Consider the following 23,481-nt stretch of genomic DNA (forward strand, 5'->3'; position numbering starts at 1 on the left):
TCCCTTCATATTCAAAAATCTATCGATCTCTGTCTTGAATATACTCAACGACTGAGCCTCCACAGCCCTCTGGGGTAGAGAATTCCAAAGATTCACCACCCTCTGAGTGAAGAAATTTCTCCTCATCTCAGTCCTAAATGACCGACCCCTTATTCTGAGACTGTGACCCCTGGTTCTAGACTCCCCAGCCAGGGGAAACATCCTCTCTGCATCTGCCCTGTCAAGCCCTGTAAGAATCTTGTATGTTTCAAAGAGATCACCTCTCATTCTTCTAAACTCCAGAGAATATAGGCCTAGTCTACTCAATCTCTCCTCATAGGACAATCCCCCCATCCCAGGAACCAGTCTGGCGAACCTTCGTTGCACTCCCTCTATGGCAAGTATATCCTTCCTTAGGTAAGGAGCACAAAACTGTACACAATACTCCAGGTGTGGCCTCACCAGGGCCCTACACCCAGCAGCCTAAAGCAGCGAGCATTATCAATGGGATTGAAAGGCTTCTTGCCTCATACACTTTGGCAGCCTGCAGACATTAAACCGTTTGTTGCTCAACACAGCAGCTATTGGTCCAGGTCAACAGAACAGAGATTCCTGTCTTTGACAGTCATTAAAAGAGTGTTGACATATAAAAAAAAATCTTTGACACACCTTTTGTTTGGGGGCGGGGGGAAGAGAACGGAGAGGAGCTAGAGACTAACTTTGTATCACCTTGGCCCAGTGGTTGAACTCTCACCTCTGACTGAGAAGGTCATGGGTTCAGTCTCATTCTAGGGATTTGAGCACATGGTCAGTCTTGACACTTTAGTGCAGTACTGAGGGATTGCTGCATTGCCGAAGGTGCAATGGATGAGATGTTAAACTGAGGTCCTGCCTGTAGTGATCAATAACATGTCATTCTGTGGTGGACACTAGGTGGAGCTGTAGAGCTGTATATAGCTGTATGTATAAGACTACACTACCCAGCTGTATGATATTAAGACTACATTACCCATGAGGCACTAGGCTACCCACAAGGCAGCAGTCAAGATGGAAGCCTCCACAGATACAGTACCTAGTCCACATGTGCTCAATAAAAGGTCTAGCAAAAGCTAGCTGTGTTCATAATAAGAATGTCTAGTTATTAATGAACATAACATGGTACCAGGGTGGTGAAGATCTGCTGAAAATTGTGAAAAGCGACATGGAGAATTTGAAGCCACCAGAGCGTTTGAATCTCGAGGGAAATGTCGACTACAATTGGCAGATTTTTAAACAACAATTCGAACTCTACATTGCAGCCATCAGATTCGGTACGAAGCCAGATGCAAGGAAGATAGCGTTGCTGCTTACGGTTGCAGGCCCACAGGCGATAGAAGAATTTAATACATTTGTATTTAATCCAGTGGAGAACAGAGAAAAATTAGAAGATGTGCTAAAAAAATTTGATGCACATTGCTCTCCCAAAAAGAATGAGACCTATGAAAGATACATCTTCTGTTCTCGGACACAGCAGCAAAATGAGACTTTTGATAGCTTTATAACTGATCTGAAACTGAAAGCACAGACATGTAATTTCTCTGAGCTGAAATCATCCATGATTCGTGACCAGATTGTGTTTGGTATTCATGATAAAAAAGTCAGGGAACGTCTGTTGAGAGAAACCGAACTAAATTTGGAAAATGCGGTGAAAGTATGCCAAGCCAGCGAGCTAGCTCGAAATCAATGATGATGCGATTGTAATGAGTGATAATGCTGCTGTCGGTGATGTGTCCTACAAGGGGAAGAAACGTGGGCAGAACAGAAATGAAAAGCAATCGGAGGATGACATTTTTAATTGTAAACGCTGTGGTTACAAACACCAGTTAAGACAATGCCCAGCATTTGGAAAAATGTGCACAAAGTGTAATGGAAAGAATCACTTTGCCAAACAATGCTTTTCAAAAGTAAAAACGATGAAAGGGCAACGAGTTAATGTGATTGAGGACACTGATTTAAGTGAGACATTTTTTGTAGGAATGGTGTCGTGACGATATCAAAAAAGATACAGAAAATGTGCAGCCCTCAGAAATAGACAATGCTGAACATAAAGTTAATGCAGTAAAAGAGGACAAATGGATGATCCCACTGCAGATAAATGGAGCATTAGTTACATTGAAACTGGACACTGGGGCAAAAGCAAACTTAATCAGTATGAGTGACATTAACAATATGAAAGAAAAGCCCAAAATACAGAAAAAGTCAGTACTACTGAAGAGCTATAATGGACAGAAAATTGATAGCTTAGGTGTATGCAGACTTAAAGTGACATTCAAAGACAAAGTGCATCATCTCATGTTTTCTGTTGTGGCTGAAAGACTTGATTCGATACTAGGTGACAAAGCTTGTGAGGACTTAGAACTGGTCAAGAGAGTCTACCGTATAAACTGTGCCATAAGCAGACCAGATGACTCAGGTGATGAAGCAGAGAGCCCATCAAGGATGAAAAGGCCAAAGGGTATCCATGTCTTCAAAAAGCCTAGTTTCTCCAAGAAGAAAGAAAAAGACTTTAAGGTCAAAGAAAAGCACAAAGAGGAAAAACACAAGGAGAAAAAGTCCAAAGATATAACCGCAGCAGATGTTGTTAAGCAGTGGAAAGAGAAAAAGAAAAAGAAGAAGCCTGCACCAGAGCAGGAAGCAGTTCCGGTGGATACTCCTTCTTCCCTCAGGCCAATCTTTGGTGTTCCCTTAGCCGAGGCTGCTGAGAGGACTATGCTGTATGATGGGATCCAGCTGCCAGCAGTTTTTCGAGAGTGCATTGACTACATTGAGAGTTATGGCATGAAGAGTGAAGGAAACACTGAAACCCTCTCCAAGCAAAGATCGCAAGGAGACCTCAATCTATACAAGAGCAGATTGATGACAATGCCGCAACTGCATCTTGTCATTCACCGCCAGAACAATCTCATGAAGACACATCAGACTTACCCATGTTGAGAAGATCCACACGTGAAGTAAAAGAGCCTGATAGACTTAATCTTTGAGTACAATGTAAAGCTTTGAAAATGTGTTGACTGTTTTGAAAATGTTAATGTTTATAGAGCACTAACAAAAGTGTTACTGATATTATCTTTATTGTTTTCTTGAAAGTTGATTGATATTCATTTTGTTAAACCTCAAAGAAAGGAGGATGTAGTGATCAATAACATGTCATTCTGTGGTGGACACTAGGTGGAGCCGTAGAGCTGTATATAGCTGTATGTATAAGACTACACTACCCAACTGTATGATATTAAGACTACATTACCCATGAGGCACTAGGTTACCCACAAGGCAGCAGTCAAGATGGAAGCCTCCACAGATACAGTACCTAGTCCACATGTGCTCAATAAAAGGTCTAGCAAAAGCTAGCTGTGTTCATAATAAGAATGTCTATTTATTAATGAACATAAGATTGCCTGCTTGTAAAAGAAGAGCAGGGGACCTCTTGTGTCTGGGCCAGCATTTAACCCAGAATCAACACCACCAAATACAGTTAGCTAGTTATTTATCCCACTGCTGTCTGTGGGACCTTGCTGTGCGCAAACTGGCTGCCACGTTTGCCTACAAAACAACTGCAGAACTAATTAACTGGCTGTAAAGTGCCTTTGGGACCTCTCGATGGTGTGAAAGGTGCTTTTTTTCCTCATCATGATCCCACTCAATGATGTGTTCCAATGTGATTCCCATTATTTCATTGTTTAATTCTCAGCTGTGGCTCAGTGGGTAGCACCCTCACCACCAACTCCAGGGACTTGAGCACAAAAATCTTGGCTGACACTCCAATGCAGTACTGAGGGAAGTGCTGTCTTTCAGGTGAGATGTTAAACCGAGGTCCCATCTGCCCTCTCAGGTAGATGTAAAAGATCCCACAGCACTATTTCAAAGAAGAGCAGGGGTGTTCTCCCCAGTGTCTTGTGCCAATATTTATCCCTCAATCAACATAATAAAAACAGATGATTTGGTCATTGTCACATTACTGCTTGTGTGCGCAAATTGGCTGCCACGTTTCCCACATTACAACAGTGACCACTGGCTGTAAGGTGCTTTGAGATGTCCGGTGGTCGTGAAATGCACTATATAAATGCAAGTCTGTCTTTCTTTCATTGGCAAACAAGTGACAAAGGTTTTCTATGCACCTTCTCATGGGGACAGGGGTCCTTAAAAATATTGGTTGTAAAAGCTGTTTCGACTCAGCTGCTGTCAATGGTCCAGGAAAACATTTTCTTTGAATTGTCCTGTAACTTCCAAATTGAAAAATTATGTGGAATTATCTCGTGGTCAACCATCCAATTATTTTCCTGTTCCTTCCACCTCGCAGTGTTCATTCACTGTCACTTACATTTTCATTCCTCCTCTCTTCAGCTGTGGTCAGTGGGCAGCACTCTCACCTCTGAGTCAGAAGGTTGTGGGTTCAGTGTCCCACTCCAGAGACTTGAGCACAAGTTCTAGGCTGACACTCCAATGGAGCACTGAAGGAGTGCTGCACTGCCGGAGGTGCCTTCCTTCAGATGAAATCTTAAACTGTGGTCCTGTCTGCCCCCTCGGGTGGATATAAAAGATCCCACGGCATGTGCAGCAGTTCTCCCCGGTGTCCTGGTCAATATTCAACCCTCGACCAACATCACTTAAAACAAATTAACTGGACATTATCACATTGCTTTTTCTGGGAGCTTGCTGTGTGCAAATTGGCTGCCACGTTTCCTACATTACAACAGTGACTACAGTCCAAAAGTACTTCATTGGCTGTAAAGCGCTTTGGGTTGCCCTGAGGTGGTGAAAGGTGCTATATAAATGCAAGTTCTTTCTTTCTTTCAAAATTCAGACTCGTGCTGGAGTAAAGTTCCACTGGTGCTGACAGCCTGTTGGTGCTTTGGTCAAGCCCCTGATCTTCCCCACGTATGAACAACAACAACAACTTGCATTTATATAGTGCCGTTAACATAGTAGAAACATCCCAAGGCGCTTCGCGGGAGCGATTATCAAACAAAATTTGACACCGAGGCACAGAAGGAGATATTAGGACAGGTGACCAAAAGCTTGGTCACAGAGGTAGCTTTGAAGGAGCATCTTAAAGGAGGAAAGAAAGGCGGAGAGGTTTAGGGAGGGAATTCCAGAGCTTAGGGCCCAGGCAGCGGATGGCATGGCCGCCAATGGTGGGGCGATTAAAATCAGGGGATACGCAAGAGGCCAGAATTGGAGGAGCGCAGAGATCTTGGAAGTTTGGAGGGCTGGAGGAGGTTACACAGATGGGGGGAGGGGAGGTGCGAGGCCATGGAGGGAATTGAAAACAAGGATGAGAATTTTAAAATTGCCAGACCGGGAGCCAATGTAGGTCAGTGAGCACAGGGGCGATGGGTGAACCAGACTTGGTGCGAGTTAGGACACGGGCAGTGAGCACAGGGGCGATGGGTGAACCAGACTTGGTGCGAGTTAGAACACGGGCAGTGAGCACAGGGGCGATGGGTGAACCAGACTTGGTGCCAGTTAGGACACGGGCAGTGAGCACAGGGGCGATGGGTAAACCAGACTTGGTGCGAGTTAGGACACGGGCAGTGAGCACAGGGGCGATGGGTGAACCAGACTTGGTGCGAGTTAGGACATGGGCAGTGAGCACAGGGGCGATGGGTGAACCAGACTTGGTGCGAGTTAGGACACGGGCAGTGAGCACAGGGGCGATGGGTGAACCAGACTTGGTGCAAGTTAGGACACGGGCAGTGAGCACAGGGGCGATGGGTGAACCAGACTTGGTGCGAGTTAGGACACGGGCAGTGAGCACAGGGGCGATGGGTGAACCAGACTTGGTGCGAGTTAGGACACGGGCAGTGTGCACAGGGGCGATGGGTGAACCAGACTTGGTGCCAGTTAGGACACGGGCAGTGAGCACAGGGGCGATGGGTGAACCAGACTTGGTGCCAGTTAGGACACGGGCAGTGAGCACAGGGGCGATGGGTGAACCAGACTTGGTGCGAGTTAGGACACGGGCAGTGAACACAGGGGCGATGGGTGAACCAGACTTGGTGCAAGTTAGGACACGGGCAGTGAGCACAGGGGCGATGGGTAAACCAGACTTGGTGCGAGTTAGGACACGGGCAGTGTGCACAGGGGCGATGGGTGAACCAGACTTGGTGCCAGTTAGGACATGGGCAGTGAGCACAGGGGTGATGGGTGAACGGGACTTGGTGCGAGTTAGGATACAGGCAGTGAGCACAGGGGCGATGGGTGAACCAGACTTGGTGCGAGTTAGGACACGGGGCAGTGAGCACAGGGGCGATGGGTGAACCAGACTTGGTGCGAGTTAGGACACGGGCAGTGAGCACAGGGGCGATGGGTGAACCAGACTTGGTGCGAGTTAGGACATGGGCAGTGAGCACAGGGGCGATGGGTGAACCAGACTTGGTGCCAGTTAGGACATGGGCAGTGAGCACAGGGGCGATGGGTGAACCAGACTTGGTGCCAGTTAGGACACGGGCAGTGAGCACAGGGGCGATGGGTGAACCAGACTTGGTGCGGGTTAGGATACAGGCAGTGAGCACAGGGGCGATGGGTGAACCAGATTTGGTGCGAGTTAGGACATGGGGCAGTGAGCACAGGGGCGATGGGTGAACCAGACTTGGTGCGAGTTAGGACACGGGGCATTGAGCACAGGGGCGATGGGTGAACCGGACTTGGTGCGAGTTAGGACACGGGCAGTGAGCACAGGGGCGATGGGTGAACCAGACTCGGTGCGAGTTAGGACACGGGCAGTGAGCACAGGGGCGATGGGTGAACCAGACTCGGTGCGAGTTAGGACACGGGCAGTGAGCACAGGGGCGATGGGTGAACCAGACTCAGTGCGAGTTAGGACACGGGCAGTGAGCACAGGGGCGATGGGTGAACCAGACTTGGTGCGAGTTAGGACACGGGCAGTGAGCACAGGGGCGATGGGTGAACCAGACTTGGTGCGAGTTAGGACACGGGCAGTGAGCACAGGGGCGATGGGTAAACCAGACTTGGTGCGAGTTAGGACACGGGCAGTGAGCACAGGGGCGATGGGTGAACCAGACTTGGTGTGAGTTAGGACACGGGCAGTGAGCACAGGGGCGATGGGTAAGCCAGACTTGGTGCGAGTTAGGACACGGGCAGTGAGCACAGGGGCGATGGGTGAACCAGACTTGGTGCGAGTTAGGACACGGGCAGTGAGCACAGGGGCGATGGGTGAACCAGACTTGGTGCGAGTTAGGACACGGGCAGTGAGCACAGGGGCGATGGGCGAACCAGACTTGGTGCCAGTTAGGACACGGGCAGTGAGCACAGGGGCGATGGGTGAACCAGACTTGGTGCGAGTTAGGACACGGGCAGTGTGCACAGGGGCGATGGGTGAACCAGACTTGGTGCCAGTTAGGACACGGGCAGTGAGCACAGGGGCGATGGGTGAACAGGACTTGGTGCGAGTTAGGACACGGGGCAGCAGAGTTTTGGATGAGCTCAGGTTTATGGAGGGTGGAAGATGGGAGGCCGACCAGGAGAGCGTTGGAATATTCAAGTCCAGAGGTGACAAAGGCACAGCTGAGGGTTTTATCCTCAGATGACCTCAGGCGGCGGGGAGTCGGACAATGTTACAGAGGTGGGAGTTGGCGGTCTTGCTGATGGAGTGGATGTGTGGTCGGAAGCTCATCTCAGGGTCAAATACACCACCAAGATGGCAAACGGTCTGGTTCAGCCTCAGACAGTGACCAGTTGGAGTTTGTGGCGGGTACCCAAGATAAAGTAGACAGTTGGCAGGCTGTTCAACTGATGTCTACACACATGCGCTTTTCAGCAGGGTCATTGGAGAACGATCAAGAACAGGAGCCCCGACTGATATGTTCCTTCTCCCGGCTCGGTACGCTAATGCGAGTTGTGGCAGCCCTTAACATCACTCTGGCTGCCTGAGGTCATTAACCTCTGCTCGCTCAAACTGGGGATTGAATGTAAGAAATCCCAGGTCTGTTGAGTTATGCGAGACATTAGAGGACCCTCCCTTTAGGATGAATCTTTGCTCAGCTCGTTCAGTTTCATTTAATAACAGGAATTGATCAAACAGAATCACTAACGAGGGATCAGAGGCTCTAAGATTGTACGCAACGTCATTACATTAATAGAAAAATGTGTTCAAGCTATGGATAATATATTTTGCCTGTTAGAGAAGCTTCACTGGTGATTCATTCGATATTCAGGAGCTCAGAAACTATCATAGCTTCACGGCTAGCTTATCATTTTTCCATAAAACATTTACGGCATTTGGTTTATAACCAATTTTGTTCATGTTGTTTCATTAATAGTTTAATAAATCCTTTTTGATTCATGTCACATGACACAATCGTGACACCATCTTGTATTAATTCATGTCTGCAGTGTGTTGCCTTTAATATTCCATTTGGGAGCAATCCTCTCCGAAAAATAACGCACGGCAAGATAAATAGCCACTCTCTTCATTCTTGATGAGCATAATATAGAAAGCTGTCCTTCTAAGAAGGGGCAGCTGTTATGCTGGAGATGAACCTGTCACATCGAGTGATGAAGCTCTTCAGATTGGAGCTGGATTTGCTTGGCTGGTAGAGAAAGCTCTTCGATTCGCGAAGGCGGTTTCACATTATAATGCACAGCCATTGGGCTTGAGAGAAACCAGCTGGCAAAGAATGCTGCTTGCACAGAAGGCGGTGCTGGTACATCATTATGTGGCTGTTGGATGCTTCCAATTGTTGATGAAGTTATTTTGATTTTGAATATAAATTTCTGCAAAAAGTGATGACTCACAGGTGAAGTGAAATAAAATCCTGTGTAATTTGATTGAGGTTTGCATGTGAATCAGAGGAACTATTGTTTAAATGATCATGAGGGATGAACATCAGTCTAACACAGACTGAACAGAAGTAATGATACAGATATTAAAATTCTCATCTTTTTGTTCAAATCTCTCCATGGCCTCGCCCCCTCCCTATCTCTGTAACCTCCTCCAGCTCTACAAACCTCCGAGATCTCTGCGCTCCTCCAATTGTGACCCTTTGTGCATCCCCAATTTTAATCACTCCACCATTGGCGGCCGTGCCTTCACCTACCTGGGCCCCAAGCTCTGGAATTCCCTCCCTAAATCTCTCCGCCTCTCTCCTCCTTCATGACGCTCCTTAAAGCCTAACTCTTTGACCAATATCCCTTTAAGTGGTTTGGTGCCAAATTTTGTTTGATAACGCTCCTGTGAAATGTCTTGGGTCGTTTTACTACGTTAAAGGTGCTATATAAATGCAAGTTCTTGCTGTTGTAGAATAAAATCAAACTTGCGATTCACAATGTACTTGGGCACTGAATTAAAAAAAATTCACATCAGACTAGACTAGAATGGGAAACGTTCGGATGTATCTTTTGCCACCTGCTCTGTAAGCCCTTCCATTCTTTTACTTTTCCGAGGTGCCTGAAGTCTTCACAGTCAAATAGCAACCATTACTGTTTAGAAAAGAAGGGGTCCCCTGTAATTACCTATTTATTTATAGCAAAAAAAATGCAATACCAGGAACTGACTCTTCCAATGGCAATCGTTCAATTTTCCAACTTTAAGAACATAAGAAGTAGGAGCAGGAGTAGGCCATACGGCCCCTCGGGCCTGCTCCGCCATTCAATAGGATCATGGCTGATCCGAATCTAGACTCACATCCACTTCCCTGCCCTCTCCCCGTAACCCCTAATTCCCTTATCTGCTAGGAAACTGTCTATCTCCATTTTAAATTTATTTAATGTTGCAGCTTCCACAGCTCTCTGGGGTAGCAAATTCCATAGATTTACTACCCTCTGAGTGAAGAAGTTTCTCCTCATCTCAGTTTTGAAAGGGCAGCCCCTTATTTTTAGATTATGCCCCCTAGTTCTAGTCTCACCCATCAGTGGAAACATCCTCCCCGCATCCACCCGATCAAGCCCCCTCACAATCTTTAATTGGTGAGTAAAGTCTCCAAAGCATTGGAAGGGTGAAGGCACTAAAACAATGACAAAACCTGAGTCACTTTGAACTTTCCAAACTTTGATCAGAGGCTCATCTGCTTAGTAAACCTCATGGCATCTGTCGCTGCTTGGATTGTGTTTTATAGAACTCCATCAAGGGTTCCTGTTGTTGATTACATAGAAATACATAGGGGGCGAAAGTCGGCTCCTTTGCGCCTGCCGTTACCGCCTCCGGGGGGGGTCAATAATGGGGCGCAAAGGGGCTATCGCCCTGAGGGGGGGGCAGAAAAAGCAACTCCCGCGAAATTCGGCGGGGTGTTGCTGAGGCGTACCCGATAGCACCACGCCCCCGCCGCAAGCGCCAGGCCGATCTCCACTCGCGGGGCGGTAGTTAAAGGGGAGGTGCGGCCGCGACCCACGCCGCCATTTTACTTTTTTTGCCCAACCTCCAGGTTGGCCCTCCGTGGTGGGCCGCAGCGTGGTCCTGGCCGCCATCATGCAGCCTGGCACTGCGTCTCGGCACTGGGTGGCGGCCGCGGCACCGTGCCGCCCTGGTGGCCTAGCTGGGGCCATCGGAGGCCCTGCAGAGTGCGCAGCGGCCCTCCCATTTAACTGAAGGGGAGGGGGGCGTTGAACTGCGGCAGCCTACCACGGAGCCTCCGCGGAGCGCTGCCGATCGTGCCCTGACATCGCCTCTATTACCATCCCACCAGGAAGTGGAGCGCCCGACATCATGTTCCACTTCCGGGGCAGTAAGGCGAATTTCGCGGCAGGGGTGGGACTTCCTCACCGGGCGCAGGATGTCCCGCCTCGGCAGCGTTACCACCCCGAAACAGGGCGCTACAGAATTTCACGCCCATAGAATTTACAGCACAGAAACAGGCCAGTCGGCCCAACTGGTCTATGCCAGTGTTTATGCTCCACACGAGCCTCCTCCCACTCTACTTCATCTCACCCCATCAGCATACCCGTCTATTCCTTTCTCCCTCATGTACTTATCTAGCTTTCCCTTAAATGCATCTATACTATTCACCACAACCACTCCCACATTCTCACCACTCTCTGGGTAAAGAAGTTTCTCCTGAATTCCCTATTGGATTTATTGGTGTCAATCCCATAGTTACAGCCTCTAATTGCTCTGTGTCTCAGATGGGAGGAAAGTTAATTAATTTAAATAAAGTGAAAATTGAGTGTCGACTCTCAGATGGACAGTTAGGAAGAGAAAGAATAGACATATTTGCAGTTATACTGAGAATGTGTTTATAATTGTATTTAGTTAAAAATTCATTCTTTATCATTGCTTTAAAATAGCATTTTATTCTCAAATGGTCTTTTGAAGACACAGCAGCCTAACATTAATTGCAAATAAAAATATCCATTTTTCTTATAAATCGATTGACTCATATTATAAGCAGGAGTTATTCAAAGGCAAATGAGAGCATGTGCATCAACCGCCAGCTTTACGCTGGTCTCACGTTCCATGGGTGCTGGGTGCCCACCGGTATCCCCATCCCGCCCCTCTCCCCCGCCATCCCTCTCCCCATGAGACTGGACAGTGAATGTTGGCCGGACGCTCGACAATATTGGCATCACAGCTGACCTCTAACCTATCCTCATGAGATAGCGATCAGGAATGGCTGATTTCCCCCCTCCGCCACCCCTCTTCCGAGCCCAGGAGCATTGAGACCACATCTTGAGTACTGTGTGCAGTTTTGGTCGCCTTATCTGAGGAAAGATGTTCTTGCCATGGAAGGAGTGCAGCGAAGATTCACCAGGCTGATACCTGGGATGGCAGGAATGACGTATGAGGAGAGATTGGGTCGATTGGGCTTATATTCGCTAGAGTTTAGAAGAATGAGAGGGGATCTCATTGAAACTTATAAAATTCTAACAGGACTAGACAGACTAGATGCAGGGAGGATGTTCCCGATGGTCAGGGAGTCCAGAACCAGGGGTCACAGCCTAAGGATAAGGGGTAAGCCATTTAGGACAGAGATGAGGAGGAATTTCTTCACCCAGAGAGTGGTGAACCTGTGGAATTCTCTACCACAGAAGACAGTTGAGGCCAATTCATTAAATATATTCAAGAAGGAGTTGGATATATTTCTTAAGGCTAAAGGGATCAAGGGATATGGGGAGAAAGCAGGGACAGGGTACTGAATGTGGATGATCAGCCATGATCTCATTAATGGCGGAGCAGGCTCGAGGGGCCGAATGGCCTACTCCTGCTCCTATCTTCTATGTTTCTATGTTTCTATGAAGGCCAATTTTACTACCATTCCAGCTAAGGTCGGCTAACGCTGCACGGATCACAGATGCTGGAAAGTGTGCGTGTGTGTCGGTACGTTCTTTTTCAACGTTAAAGGCGCTATATAAATGCACATTTTGTGTGTGTGTGTAAACGTGAGGCAAGGAGTGGATTGAACCTAAATGTGATGCTCGCAGTGCCTGAGCAGATCAGCCATGATCTAATTGATTTGTGGAACAGGCTCGAGGGGCTGAATGGCCTCCACCTGTTCCTATGTTCAGTGATACTTAATTGTCCAAGCTCACGCATTGAGACATATGCAGTGGAATCAGGTCATATACAACGGGGGTAAATTTGACTTTGGGCAATAGTGTCAAACAGACGATAGCAAATTGGCCGCCCGTTTCTCATCAAATCAAATCAAATCAAATCAACTTTTATTGTCATTGTTAGTGCACAAGTGCAGTACAACGAAATGTAGGCTTGCGGCTCCCGAGAGTGTACATTTAGATTAAGACATTTAAACATTCAACATACATTTGGCTTGTAATATATTAACATAAACATAACCATAATAAAGTGCATTGGCAGATGTGCAGGCTTTAGAGTTTATTTGTGGAGTTCAGTAGGATGACAGCCCTGGGAAAGAAGCTGTTCCTAAATCTGGTCGTACGGGTGCGAATGCATCTGTAGCGTCTCCCAGATGGCAGGAGGGCGAACAGACTGTGGCTGGGGTGGGTAGGGTCTTTGATGATGGACCGTGACCTCCGTAAACAGCGTTTCTGGTATATGTGCTCTATGGTCGGTAGCCGGGTGCCGGTAATGCGTTGGGCAGTTTTGACTACTCGCTGCAGGGCTTTCCGGTCATAGTAGCTGCAGCTGCCATACCATACTGTGATACAGTTTGTCAGGATGCTCTCTATTGTGCAGCGGTAAAAGTTAGAGAGGATCAGGGGTGACAGGTTACATCCCTTCAGCCTCCTTAGGAAATATAGGCGCTGCTGGTCCTTCTTCACCAGAGAGGAGGTATTGAGGGACCAGGAGAGGTCTTCCGTGATGTGGACTCCGAGGAACTTAAAGCTGTCCACCCTTTCCACCACAGCCCCATTGATGTGGATGGGGGTGTGACTTCCGCCTTTAGACTTCCTGAAGTCCACAATGATTTCTTTGGTTTTCTTGATGTTAAGGGCCAGGTTGTTATCGGCGCACCACTTCACGAGATGCTGGACCTCCTCCCTGTAGGCTGACTCATCGTTGTTGGTGATCTGACCTACTACCGTGGTATCATCCGCAAACTTGATGATGGTGTTGGAACCATGAACAGCCACACAGTCGTGGGTGAAGAGGGAGTAGAGGAGGGGGCTCAGCACACATCCTTGTGGGGCCCCCGTGTTCAGGGTCAGGGTGGGGGAGGTGTGGTTACCTAATTTGACAGACTGGGGTCTGTTTGTTAGGAAGTCCAGGGTCCAGTTGCAGAGGGAAGTGTTCAGGCCAAGAGTTTGGAGTTTGGTGGCCAGCTTGTTGGGGACGATAGTGTTGAATGCTGAGCTGTAGTCTATGAACAGCATTCTGATGTAGGTCTCCTTACCATCTAAGTGATTCAGTGCCGAGTGTAGAGCAGTTGTGATTGCATCCTCCGTTGATCTGTTTGCACGATAGGCAAACTGGTGTTGGTCAAGAGAGGCGGGAACACTGGCTTTGATGTGAGACAGGACCAGTCTCTCGAAACACTTCATTATGATGGGTGTGAGTGCGACAGGTCGATAGTCGTTCAGGCACGTCACAGCCGTTTGTTTTGGCACAGGAATAATGGTAGCGGTCTTGAAGCATGTAGGGACTACTGCCTGGGCCAATGACAGATTGAAGATGGCGGTGAAGACATCAGCCAGCTGATCAGCACATTCCTTGAGTACCCGTCCAGGGATGCTATCCGGTCCAGCAGCTTTTCGTGTGTTCACTCTGCGTAGAACACCCCTTACATCGGAGGTCAACAGAGTGAGCACCTGGTCTTCCGGGGGTGGCAAGGCTTTGGTAGCCGGCTCCCTGTTGTCCCTGTCGAAGCGAGCGTAGAAGTTGTTAAGCTCCTCCGGAAGGGAGGCATCGCTAACCGGGGGGCTGGTGTTTTTGCCCTTGTAGTCAGTGATGGACTGGATGCCTTGCCACATGCGCCGGGGGTCCGAGTTGTTGTGGAAATGATCCTCTATCCGCAGTGTCCGTTTCCTTTTGGCAGTCCTGACCCCCTTTTTTAGGTTGGTCCTAGCTGCACTGTAAGCCGCCGCGTCGCCAGATTTAAATGCTGCGTTGCGTGCTTTCAGCAGTGAGCGGACCTCTCCGTTCATCCAGGGTTTCTGGTTGGGGTATGTCCTGATATTTTTATGGGTCGTGACGACCTCGACGCAGCTGTTAATGTAGAATAGCACTGTGGATGCGTATTCCTCGATGTCATTATGGGCAAACATGCCCCAATCAGTGCGTTCGAAGCAATCCTGAAGCTCCGATACTGCCCCCTCTGGCCATACTTTCACTGCTCTCACTGATGTTCTCCCTCTTTTGATGAGCGGTTTGTATGCCGGGGCTAGAAACAGGGAGAGGTGGTCAGACTTCCCAAGGCGGGGGCAGGGAATGGCCTTATAAGCGTCTACAATGCTTGTGTAGACTTGGTCCAGTGTGTTCTCCCCTCTCATTTCCATTCCATTTCAAATCTCTCCCCATTTTCATTTCCATTGACTTCCATTGATGATTGTTCAAAGTCAAAATTACCCCCAATGTGTCGGGACCGATTTAAAAAAAGTATTGATAACTAGAGGTAAATATAAGGGATACAGCACAGACTATATATAAAGCAAAAATGGGTGTTGCTGGGGACTTTCATTGGAGACTTGAGCACAAAAATCTAGGCTGACACTCCCAGTGCTGTGCTGAGGGAGTGCTGCACTGTCAGAGGTGCCGTCTTTCAGGTGAGATGTTAAACTGAGGCCCCGTCTGCCTTCTCAGGTGGACGTAAAAGATCCCACGGCACTATTTCGAAGAAGAGCAGGGGAGTTTTCCCTGGTGTCCTGGCCAATATTTATCCCTCAATCAACATCACAACAACAGATTATCTGGTCATTATCATATTGCTGTTTGTGGGAGCTTGCTGTGCGCAAATTGGCTGTCGCGTTTCCTACATTACAACAGTGACTACACTTCAAAAGTACTTCATTGGCTGTAAAGCGCTTTGAGACATCCGGTGGTCCTGAAAGGCGCTATATAAATGCAAGTCTTTCTTTCATATATCAGGGCAGTTTGAGAAGTTGTCTTGTAACAGGATTACGTATATATCTATTATTAGAAATGAACACACTTTAAAATATAATTTATAAAATCTAATAAGCCTTCGCTGAGAACATTCAGTCTTGCTGAATCCAAATGATCTTCAAAAGCCTTAAGTGTGTAAAAATTGAAAAATAACTGTTTTCTGGCGGGGGTGGGGGGGAGGCGGTGGGGGTGGGAGGGGGCGGTTTACGCAGTTGCCCTGTTGTGAATATTTGGGAACTACTTACCTTTTCAATCATATTAAATGATACACTCTTTCTTCAGGTTAAAATATAGCCACTTCACTTGGCATGTTTGATATTCAGACACTGAGTCAGTACAGCTCCTGTCAGAGTCTCTCAATGCATCATTAAAAAGGAATTTTATTATAATTCATCATTATAAACAGACTCAGTAAACATAGATCCAAAGCAAATTGAAGATAGAAGTAATGCAGAGACAGATGCTTGCGGACACCAGCCTCAATCTTTTCCCCTGTAAGTGTTGAAACATAGACAAAACAAATATAAAGGAAAAATTTGCATTTATCTAGTTCCTTACTTGCTCAGAAGTGCCCCAAAGCACTTCACATCTAGTGAATTACTTCTGAAATGTTGTCACAGAATGTCTTGTAGGCTAGTTTGCATGCAGCTGGATAATACGAACAGCAAATTAAGCATGCACTACATTGGCTGTAAAGCGCTTTGGGATGTCCTGAAGTTGTGAAAGGCGCTATAGAAAGGCAAGTCTTTCTTTCTTTCAAAGTGTGTAAGGTGATGCAGCAGCAGCACGTGGGTGTGCCATGCTGCTGTTAGTGCATTGTTGGGTGCAAGACTTTGCCCATAACGCCCCATATGGCAAGTGACATGAATCTGGTCATTCATGAAAGAAAGACTTATGAAATAATACTGAGCGGCCTACGGGTGGCACTGTCCAGGGAGTGTATAAATACTCGGGCACGGGCCCAGCTTGCGCAGGACATTCTTAACAGGAACTGGTGAAGGACACAACTAGACCTCTGTAGTGTATGTACTTTGCAGAAGGAACGATATTCTGCAGCCCCTGTATACTGCAGTACCAGTAGTGACCACCCCTGTATATAAGCCTGTGGAATAACTTTGCATAGTAGTTCCAGTTTTGTCTCCACTCAGTAAACACCTGTTGTAACCAACTCCTGCAGTCCGTGTCTCAATTACACACGGACATAATACTGGCAACGAGCAGATCCAAACTTACCGACAGTTCTGCACCACCTCATGGGGATCCATCCCTGAAGCAAAATTGTTAGAGGTCGAGGCCAGAAGGAAGAAAGAAAAAAAAAACAAACAGAAGAAACGGGTGTCGACCGTGGGCAACCGCCTCTGATTCATCGGATTTGAAGATTTGCAGGAGAGGCTGTCGAGAGCGGGGCTTGGTTATCCTGTCTATGGTGTTCCAGCTAATCGGGCTGGTGGCAGGTAGTACACTGATCCTTCCTGGGCTGCGGCGGGCTAGAGCTCGATCGGGTGGCTTTTCAACGGGGCCGAGCAGCGTTGTCGGGAAGAGGAGAGAGAGAGAGAGGGTGGAGCACACAGGGCGCGGCCGGTGCTACGAAGCCGGGCAGCGTACAGACCCGAGAAGAGGGAGGAAAGTGTCCCGTAGGGTTTGCCCTGACGACGGGAAAATAAAAGAAAGTAGAAGCGCAGAAAGCCGCGAGGAGCTGCAGTTTGCCACGGGGACCGCGGAGAGCGGCGTTAGCAGCAGCGCGGGGGGGGGGAAGTGCGCGAAGACCATAGGGCATCGCCATCAAGGCATAAAAACGCCAGCAACAGCGCTAGCAGCAGCGGAGAAGACAGAAAGCGCGGGAGGCGCCATCTTAATCCAACGGGGAAGAAGGCAAAGCGCGGGAGGCGCCAATTTGTTCAATCGGGGAAGAAGGCAAAGCGCGGGAGGCGCCATCTTAGATTTCCAAGATGCCGAAGACTGGCAATATCACTGCCTTCGATAATGCAATAGAAGACTGGACCACGTGTGTGGAAAGAGTCGAAGTATATTGCAAGGCAAACGAAGTAGCCGATGAGAAAAAGGCATCGGTACTACTAAACTTAATGGGCGCAGGAATGTACGGCCTATTGCGGAACCTGATCACTCCAGCCAAACCGATGGCGAAGAGTTTTAACGAAATTGTTGATATCCTATAGGAACACCTAAATCCTACAACGCTGCTGATAGCAGAAAAATTTAAATTCCACAAGAGAAATCAGCATAAAGATGAGAGCAATGCTGATTACCTTACGGAACTACGCAAGCTATCGAGGCACTGCCAGTTCGGAGCAGGACTGGCAGATACCCTATGGGACAAATTTGTCTGTGGACTCCTGAGTGAAGGAACCCAGAAGAGGTTACTCTCAGAGAAAGAGCTGACGCTAGATAAGGCTTTCAGCATGGCAGTATCGTACGAAGCAGCAGCAAGGGGAGCTGCGGAAATACAGCAAAAGCCACAGGAATACGGCACCCATGAAATGACACGGGAATTTGAAAAATGTTATCGCTGCGGCAGAACAACCCATGACCAGAAGGACTGCTGGTCCAAGGACAAAATATGCAGGCAATGCGGAAAGATGGGACACATTGCACGAGTTTGCAGGTCTGGGAAGAAGACTAACGACAACAAAAACGCTACTAAGGAACAGTACAGGAAAGTAAACAAGATGACGGACAGTAGTTCCGAAGACCAGAAGAGCGATAGTGAATCCGGGAACAAGAGACTAAGCTGTCTCAAACTTCACAACGTAATCGCAAAAGAGGATCACCAAACCATTTGGGTCACCCTCACGATAGCAGGGTCCCAAGTCAAAATGGAATTGGATACAGGATCAGCCCTGACCGTCATGAATCGACGAGACTACGAGCGGCTATTCTCACACATACCCTTGAAAGAGACATCCATTGTCTTGAAGACGTATACGGGGCAGAAAGTATACCCCAGAGGGAAAATAAGGGTGCCTGTCGAATACAACGGCAAGGAAATACAGAAATTGTATCTCTACATACTGCAAGATGGTGGACCACCGTTATTGGGACGTGAATGGATCAGAAAGATAAGTTTAGACTGGCACTCCATTCAGGCACTGACTGTGGCTGGTAAAAAGGATGACGACATCACACCTGGATGATTGTCAAAAATCTTAGCTAACGCTAAAGAGGTATTTCAACAAGAACTGGGAACTCTTAAAGGCGTAACCGCCTCGATAAAAATAGAAGAGAATGCAATTCCCAAGTTTTTCAAAGCAAGACCAGTACCGTACGCAATTCGCCCAGCCGTCGAGGCAGAGCTGGAGAATCTGGAGAATGCAGGCGTGTTATCTAAGGTAGACTGGAGCGAGTGGGCGACACCCATCGTTCCTGTCATGAAAAAAATGTTAAACAATAAGTCTGAGGAGCCAAGGAAGGTTCGCATCTGTGGGGACTTCAAGGTGATGGTGAACCCAGTCCTTCGCACAGTACAGTATCCTCTCCCGAGGATAGAAGATATTTTCGCCTCACTATCTGGAGGGAAGCGTTTTACAAAAATTGACCTAGCACAAGCATATTTGCAGATGGAGGTTGAAGAATCCTCTAGGAAGTATCTCACGATAAACACTCACAAAGGTCTTTACCAGTATAATCGACTGGTATTCGGAGTAGCATCAGCTCCGGCGATATGGCAAAGAGCGATGGAACAAGTCCTGCAAGGGATTCCGGGGACTCAGTGTTACTTGGACGACATCCTAGTGACAGGTGAAAATGACAGTGAACACCTTGCCAACCTAGAGCAGGTGCTCACTAGACTAAGAGAACACGGGCTACGAGCCAATCGCCCCAAGTGCGAGTTTTTTAAGAAACAGATATCGTATTGTGGCCCCGTGATTGATGAAGAGGGGTTACACAAGTCTCCTGACAAAATTGAAGCGGTAGTTAAGGCTCCAGCGCCTGAAAATGTGTCACAACTGAGGTCATTCCTCGGATTGGTGAATTACTACCATAAGTTTTTGCCGAATTTGTCCACAATTCTGCGCCCACTGAACGCCCTACTACAAACTGGAGTAGCATGGAAATGGAGCGATGAATATAAGCGGGCCTTTCAGAAGAGTAAAGACCTAATCACTTCAAGAGAAGTATTGGCTCACTACAACCCATCACTACCGATAAGACTGGCGTGTGATACGGCATTGGAGCGGTACTGTCACATAAATTCCTTGATGGTTCAGAGAGGCCGATAGCTTTTACGTCACGCTCGTTAACTTCAGCCGAGCGTAACTACGCCCACATTGACAGAGAGGCCCTCAGCCTGGTGTGGGGGGTGAAGAAGTTCAATCACTACCTGCACGGTCAGAAATTTACTCTACTAACTGATCATCAACCTCTCGTCTCCATTTTCAACCCTCAGAAGGACATCCCGATAATGACAGCACAACGGCTACAGAGGTGGTCCCTTTTCCTAGGGGCACACCAATATGACATCGAGTACAAAGGAACTAAACAGCATGGGAATGCTGATGGATTGTCACGCCTACCGTTGCCGACGGTGGAAGAAGCACCTGCAGTGGATCCTGTGGAGATATTCCACTCGACCATAGTCGAATGTCTACCTGTGACGAATGCAAACATAGAAAAGGGAACACGAAATGACCCGACACTCTCCAGGGTCTATGATTTAGCGGTGAAGGGATGGCCAGCACATGGCGAACCACTGTTGCCAGCATTCTCGCCGAGAAGAGAACAGCTGTCAGTGTGCAGAGGAACCTTGATGTGTGGATCCAGAGTAGTAATTCCACCCAAATTGAAGGATAGAGTGCTCAATGAGCTTCATGAGGGTCATCTGGGAGGGGTAAAAATGAAGAACTTAGCCAGAGCCTTTGTGTGGTGGCCGGGAATCGATAGAGAAATCGAAGAGATGACCAAGAGCTGTACAGGATGCCAGAAGGTCCAAAACGCCCCACCACAAGCCCCTCTACATCCATGGGAGTGGCCCTCATCTCCATGGCAAAGGGCGCACATTTATTTTGCTGGTCCATTTATGGACTCGATGTTTTTAATTGCGGTGGATGCACATTCAAAGTGGCCAGAGGTAATAAAAATGTCCTCAACCACCACAGAAAAAACTATCGCAGTCTTACGAACCATATTCGCCAGAAATGGGCTGCCTGAACAGATTTGCTCCGACAATGGACCACAGTTTGTGTCTGAAGAGTTCCGGAGGTTCTTAAAGAACAATGGTGTTAAGCATTACACCTCCGCCCCATATCATCCAGCCACCAATGGATTGGCTGAGAGGTTCGTTCAAACATTCAAGAAGGCTATCAAGGCAATGTGTAATGAAGACATACCCCTACAACACAAGGTGGATAACTTCTTGTTTGCCTACCGGAATGCGACACATGCGGTTACCAACCAAACTCCAGCCATGATGTTCTTCAATCGAAGACTACGATGCCGCTTGGATTTGGTTAAGCCAAACATCAGAAGAGATGTGGAGAACAGGCAGTTTCAGAATATGAATGAAAGGCCGACCAGGAATTTTAAGATAGGTCAACCAGTTTTGGCCCGGGACTACCGCACAGAGAAATGGCAGCCAGGAATGATCTGCACACGGCAAGGACCTCTAATGTATACCGTGGATGTTGGAGAGAGCATTGTAAGACGCCATGCTGACCAGATTCTAGAGTCACTGGAAAACGTCAAATCCACACCACGATCCGATACACCTGGTGATGAAACCGAAGTGCCAATTGCATCTACCTCAGAATCGGTGATATTGGAAGCAGATGAACCAAACAACGACGTTGATCCCGAATCAACTTTGCCAGAAGAACCTGATACCCCAAAGAGGCGTTATCCAGACAGAATCAGGAAGCCTCCTCAAAGACTGAACTTATAATTGCTTAACTTCAGCTAATGTATATAGCAACTGTAATTGTAAATATGTTATTTAATTATTAATCGAATGTTATGTACTGTTTAGCTAAAAGGGGAGGAATTGTAGTGTATGTACTTTGCAGAAGGAACTATATTCTGCAGCCCCTGTATATTGCAGTACCAGTAGTGACCACCCCTGTATATAAGCCTGTGGAGTAACTTTGCATAGTAGTTCCAGTTTTGTCTCCACTCAGTAAACACCTGTTGTAACCAACTCCTGCAGTCCGTGTCTCAATTACACACGGACATAATAACCTCCATGTTGTAAAACAGTTGATTAAAGCTTTGTTTAACGCTTAGACCAAGTGCCTAGTAGTTTTCTTACATCAGCAAGTTTAGAGCATTGGGCAGGGGGTGGGTGGGGGTGTGGAAAGGAGGCTACGAACACAGGGACCCAAACGTCTTCATAAAAGATGGCTGCCAATCAGCATTATTCATATACTGGGACTAAAGAGTGGTGCTAACGATTGGAAGTGGAGAAATTGGTGTGGTAGTGGGTGATTGGGGCACAATGTGTACAAGGGTGTCCAAGCGTGCCGAAAGTTGAGAAGCCATTCCTCGACTCCGGCATCCTTTACCTCGATGAGCATAAGAATACTGTAAGCAATCACATACACAGATGAATCACGCCACAAGGTGCTTGTCAGACGAGACCAACGTGCATGTACAGTGCACTTCAACGCTCCCACATTGTAAAAATATTTCCACTGACTCCCGCTTTCTTTGTTTTCAGTATCAGCCTTTTTAAAGGATTTTATATCAAAGGCCTTACTGAAATCCAAGTGTACCACCTCCACTACCTTACTTCTATCAAGATCCTCTGTCATACCCTCAAAGAAAATCAGTAAGTTAGATTGGCAAGACAGCGCCTTCATGAACCCATATTTCATCAAAGAGGACTTAGATAACATACAAACCGCCCCGTCTGACCCTGCAATTCCTCAGGATCCGGCACCAATGGCGTACTCCGGTGTTCACCCTGCCAGAGTTTGCGGGATCTCCTTAGTATGGGGCAGGGATGCGTTCAAACACCGTTATAGGTACATCATGGATGCTGCCTGGCCTGCTGAGTATTTCCAGCATTTTCTGTTGTTATAGGTACATCTGTGGCTTTTGCCTTTCCCATGCCTATGGAAACTCTGGCCTTGGTTCACCGTTGTGGAGGGAGGGGCTGTCTAGATCCTCCGCCACCCACCCCCACACCCCGACCTCGGCAATTGTCCTATTGTCCCCCTGAACAGGGTTCTTCAGGGGTTCAGGCTGCCTGCCTGGCCTGGACTCTACTGGTTTTGCCCACTTACACCCAGGCTTAGGTTGGTATACCTCTGCTCGCTCAGCGTACTGGCCACCACATAGATTCTCATTGAAACATATAAGATTCTGAGAGGCTTGACAGGGTAGATGCTGAGCGGTTGTTTCCCCTGGCTGGAGAGTCTAGAACTAGGGGGCATAGTCTCAGGATAAGGGGTCGGCCACTTAAGACTGAGATGAGGAGGAATTTCTTCACTCAGTGGGTTGTGAACCTTTGGAATTCTCTACCTGAAAGGGCTGCGGATGCTGAGTTGTTTGGTATATTCAAGGCTGAGATAGATTGTTGGACTCTAGGGTGTCAACAGTGTCAGCTGTGGCTCAGTTGGAAGCACACATGCCTTCTGAGTTAGAATAGTTGGGGGTTCAAGTCCCACTCCAGGGAGTTGAGCACATAAAGCTAGGCTAACACTCTCAGTGCACTGCTGAGGGAGTGCTGCACTGTCAGAGGTGCTGACTTTCGGATGAGATATTAAACTGAGGCCTCCATCTGCTCTCTCAGGTGGGTGTAAAAAAAGATCCCATGGCACTATTTCGAAGAAGTTATCTCCGGTGTCCTGGCCAATATTTATCCCTCAACCAACATAATAAAAACTGATTATCTGGTCATTGTCACATTGCTGTTTGTGGGACCTTGCGGTGCGCAAACTGGCTGCTGTGTTTCCCACCTTACAACAGTGACCACACTTCAAAAAGTACTTCATTGGCTGTAAAGTGCTTTGAGACGTCCGGTGGTCGTGAAAGGCACT

This window comes from Somniosus microcephalus, chromosome 11 (assembly GCF_052327205.1).
Source record: "Somniosus microcephalus isolate GS21.2 chromosome 11, FLI_Smic_1.0, whole genome shotgun sequence".
Taxonomy (NCBI): Eukaryota; Metazoa; Chordata; class Chondrichthyes; order Squaliformes; family Somniosidae; genus Somniosus; species Somniosus microcephalus.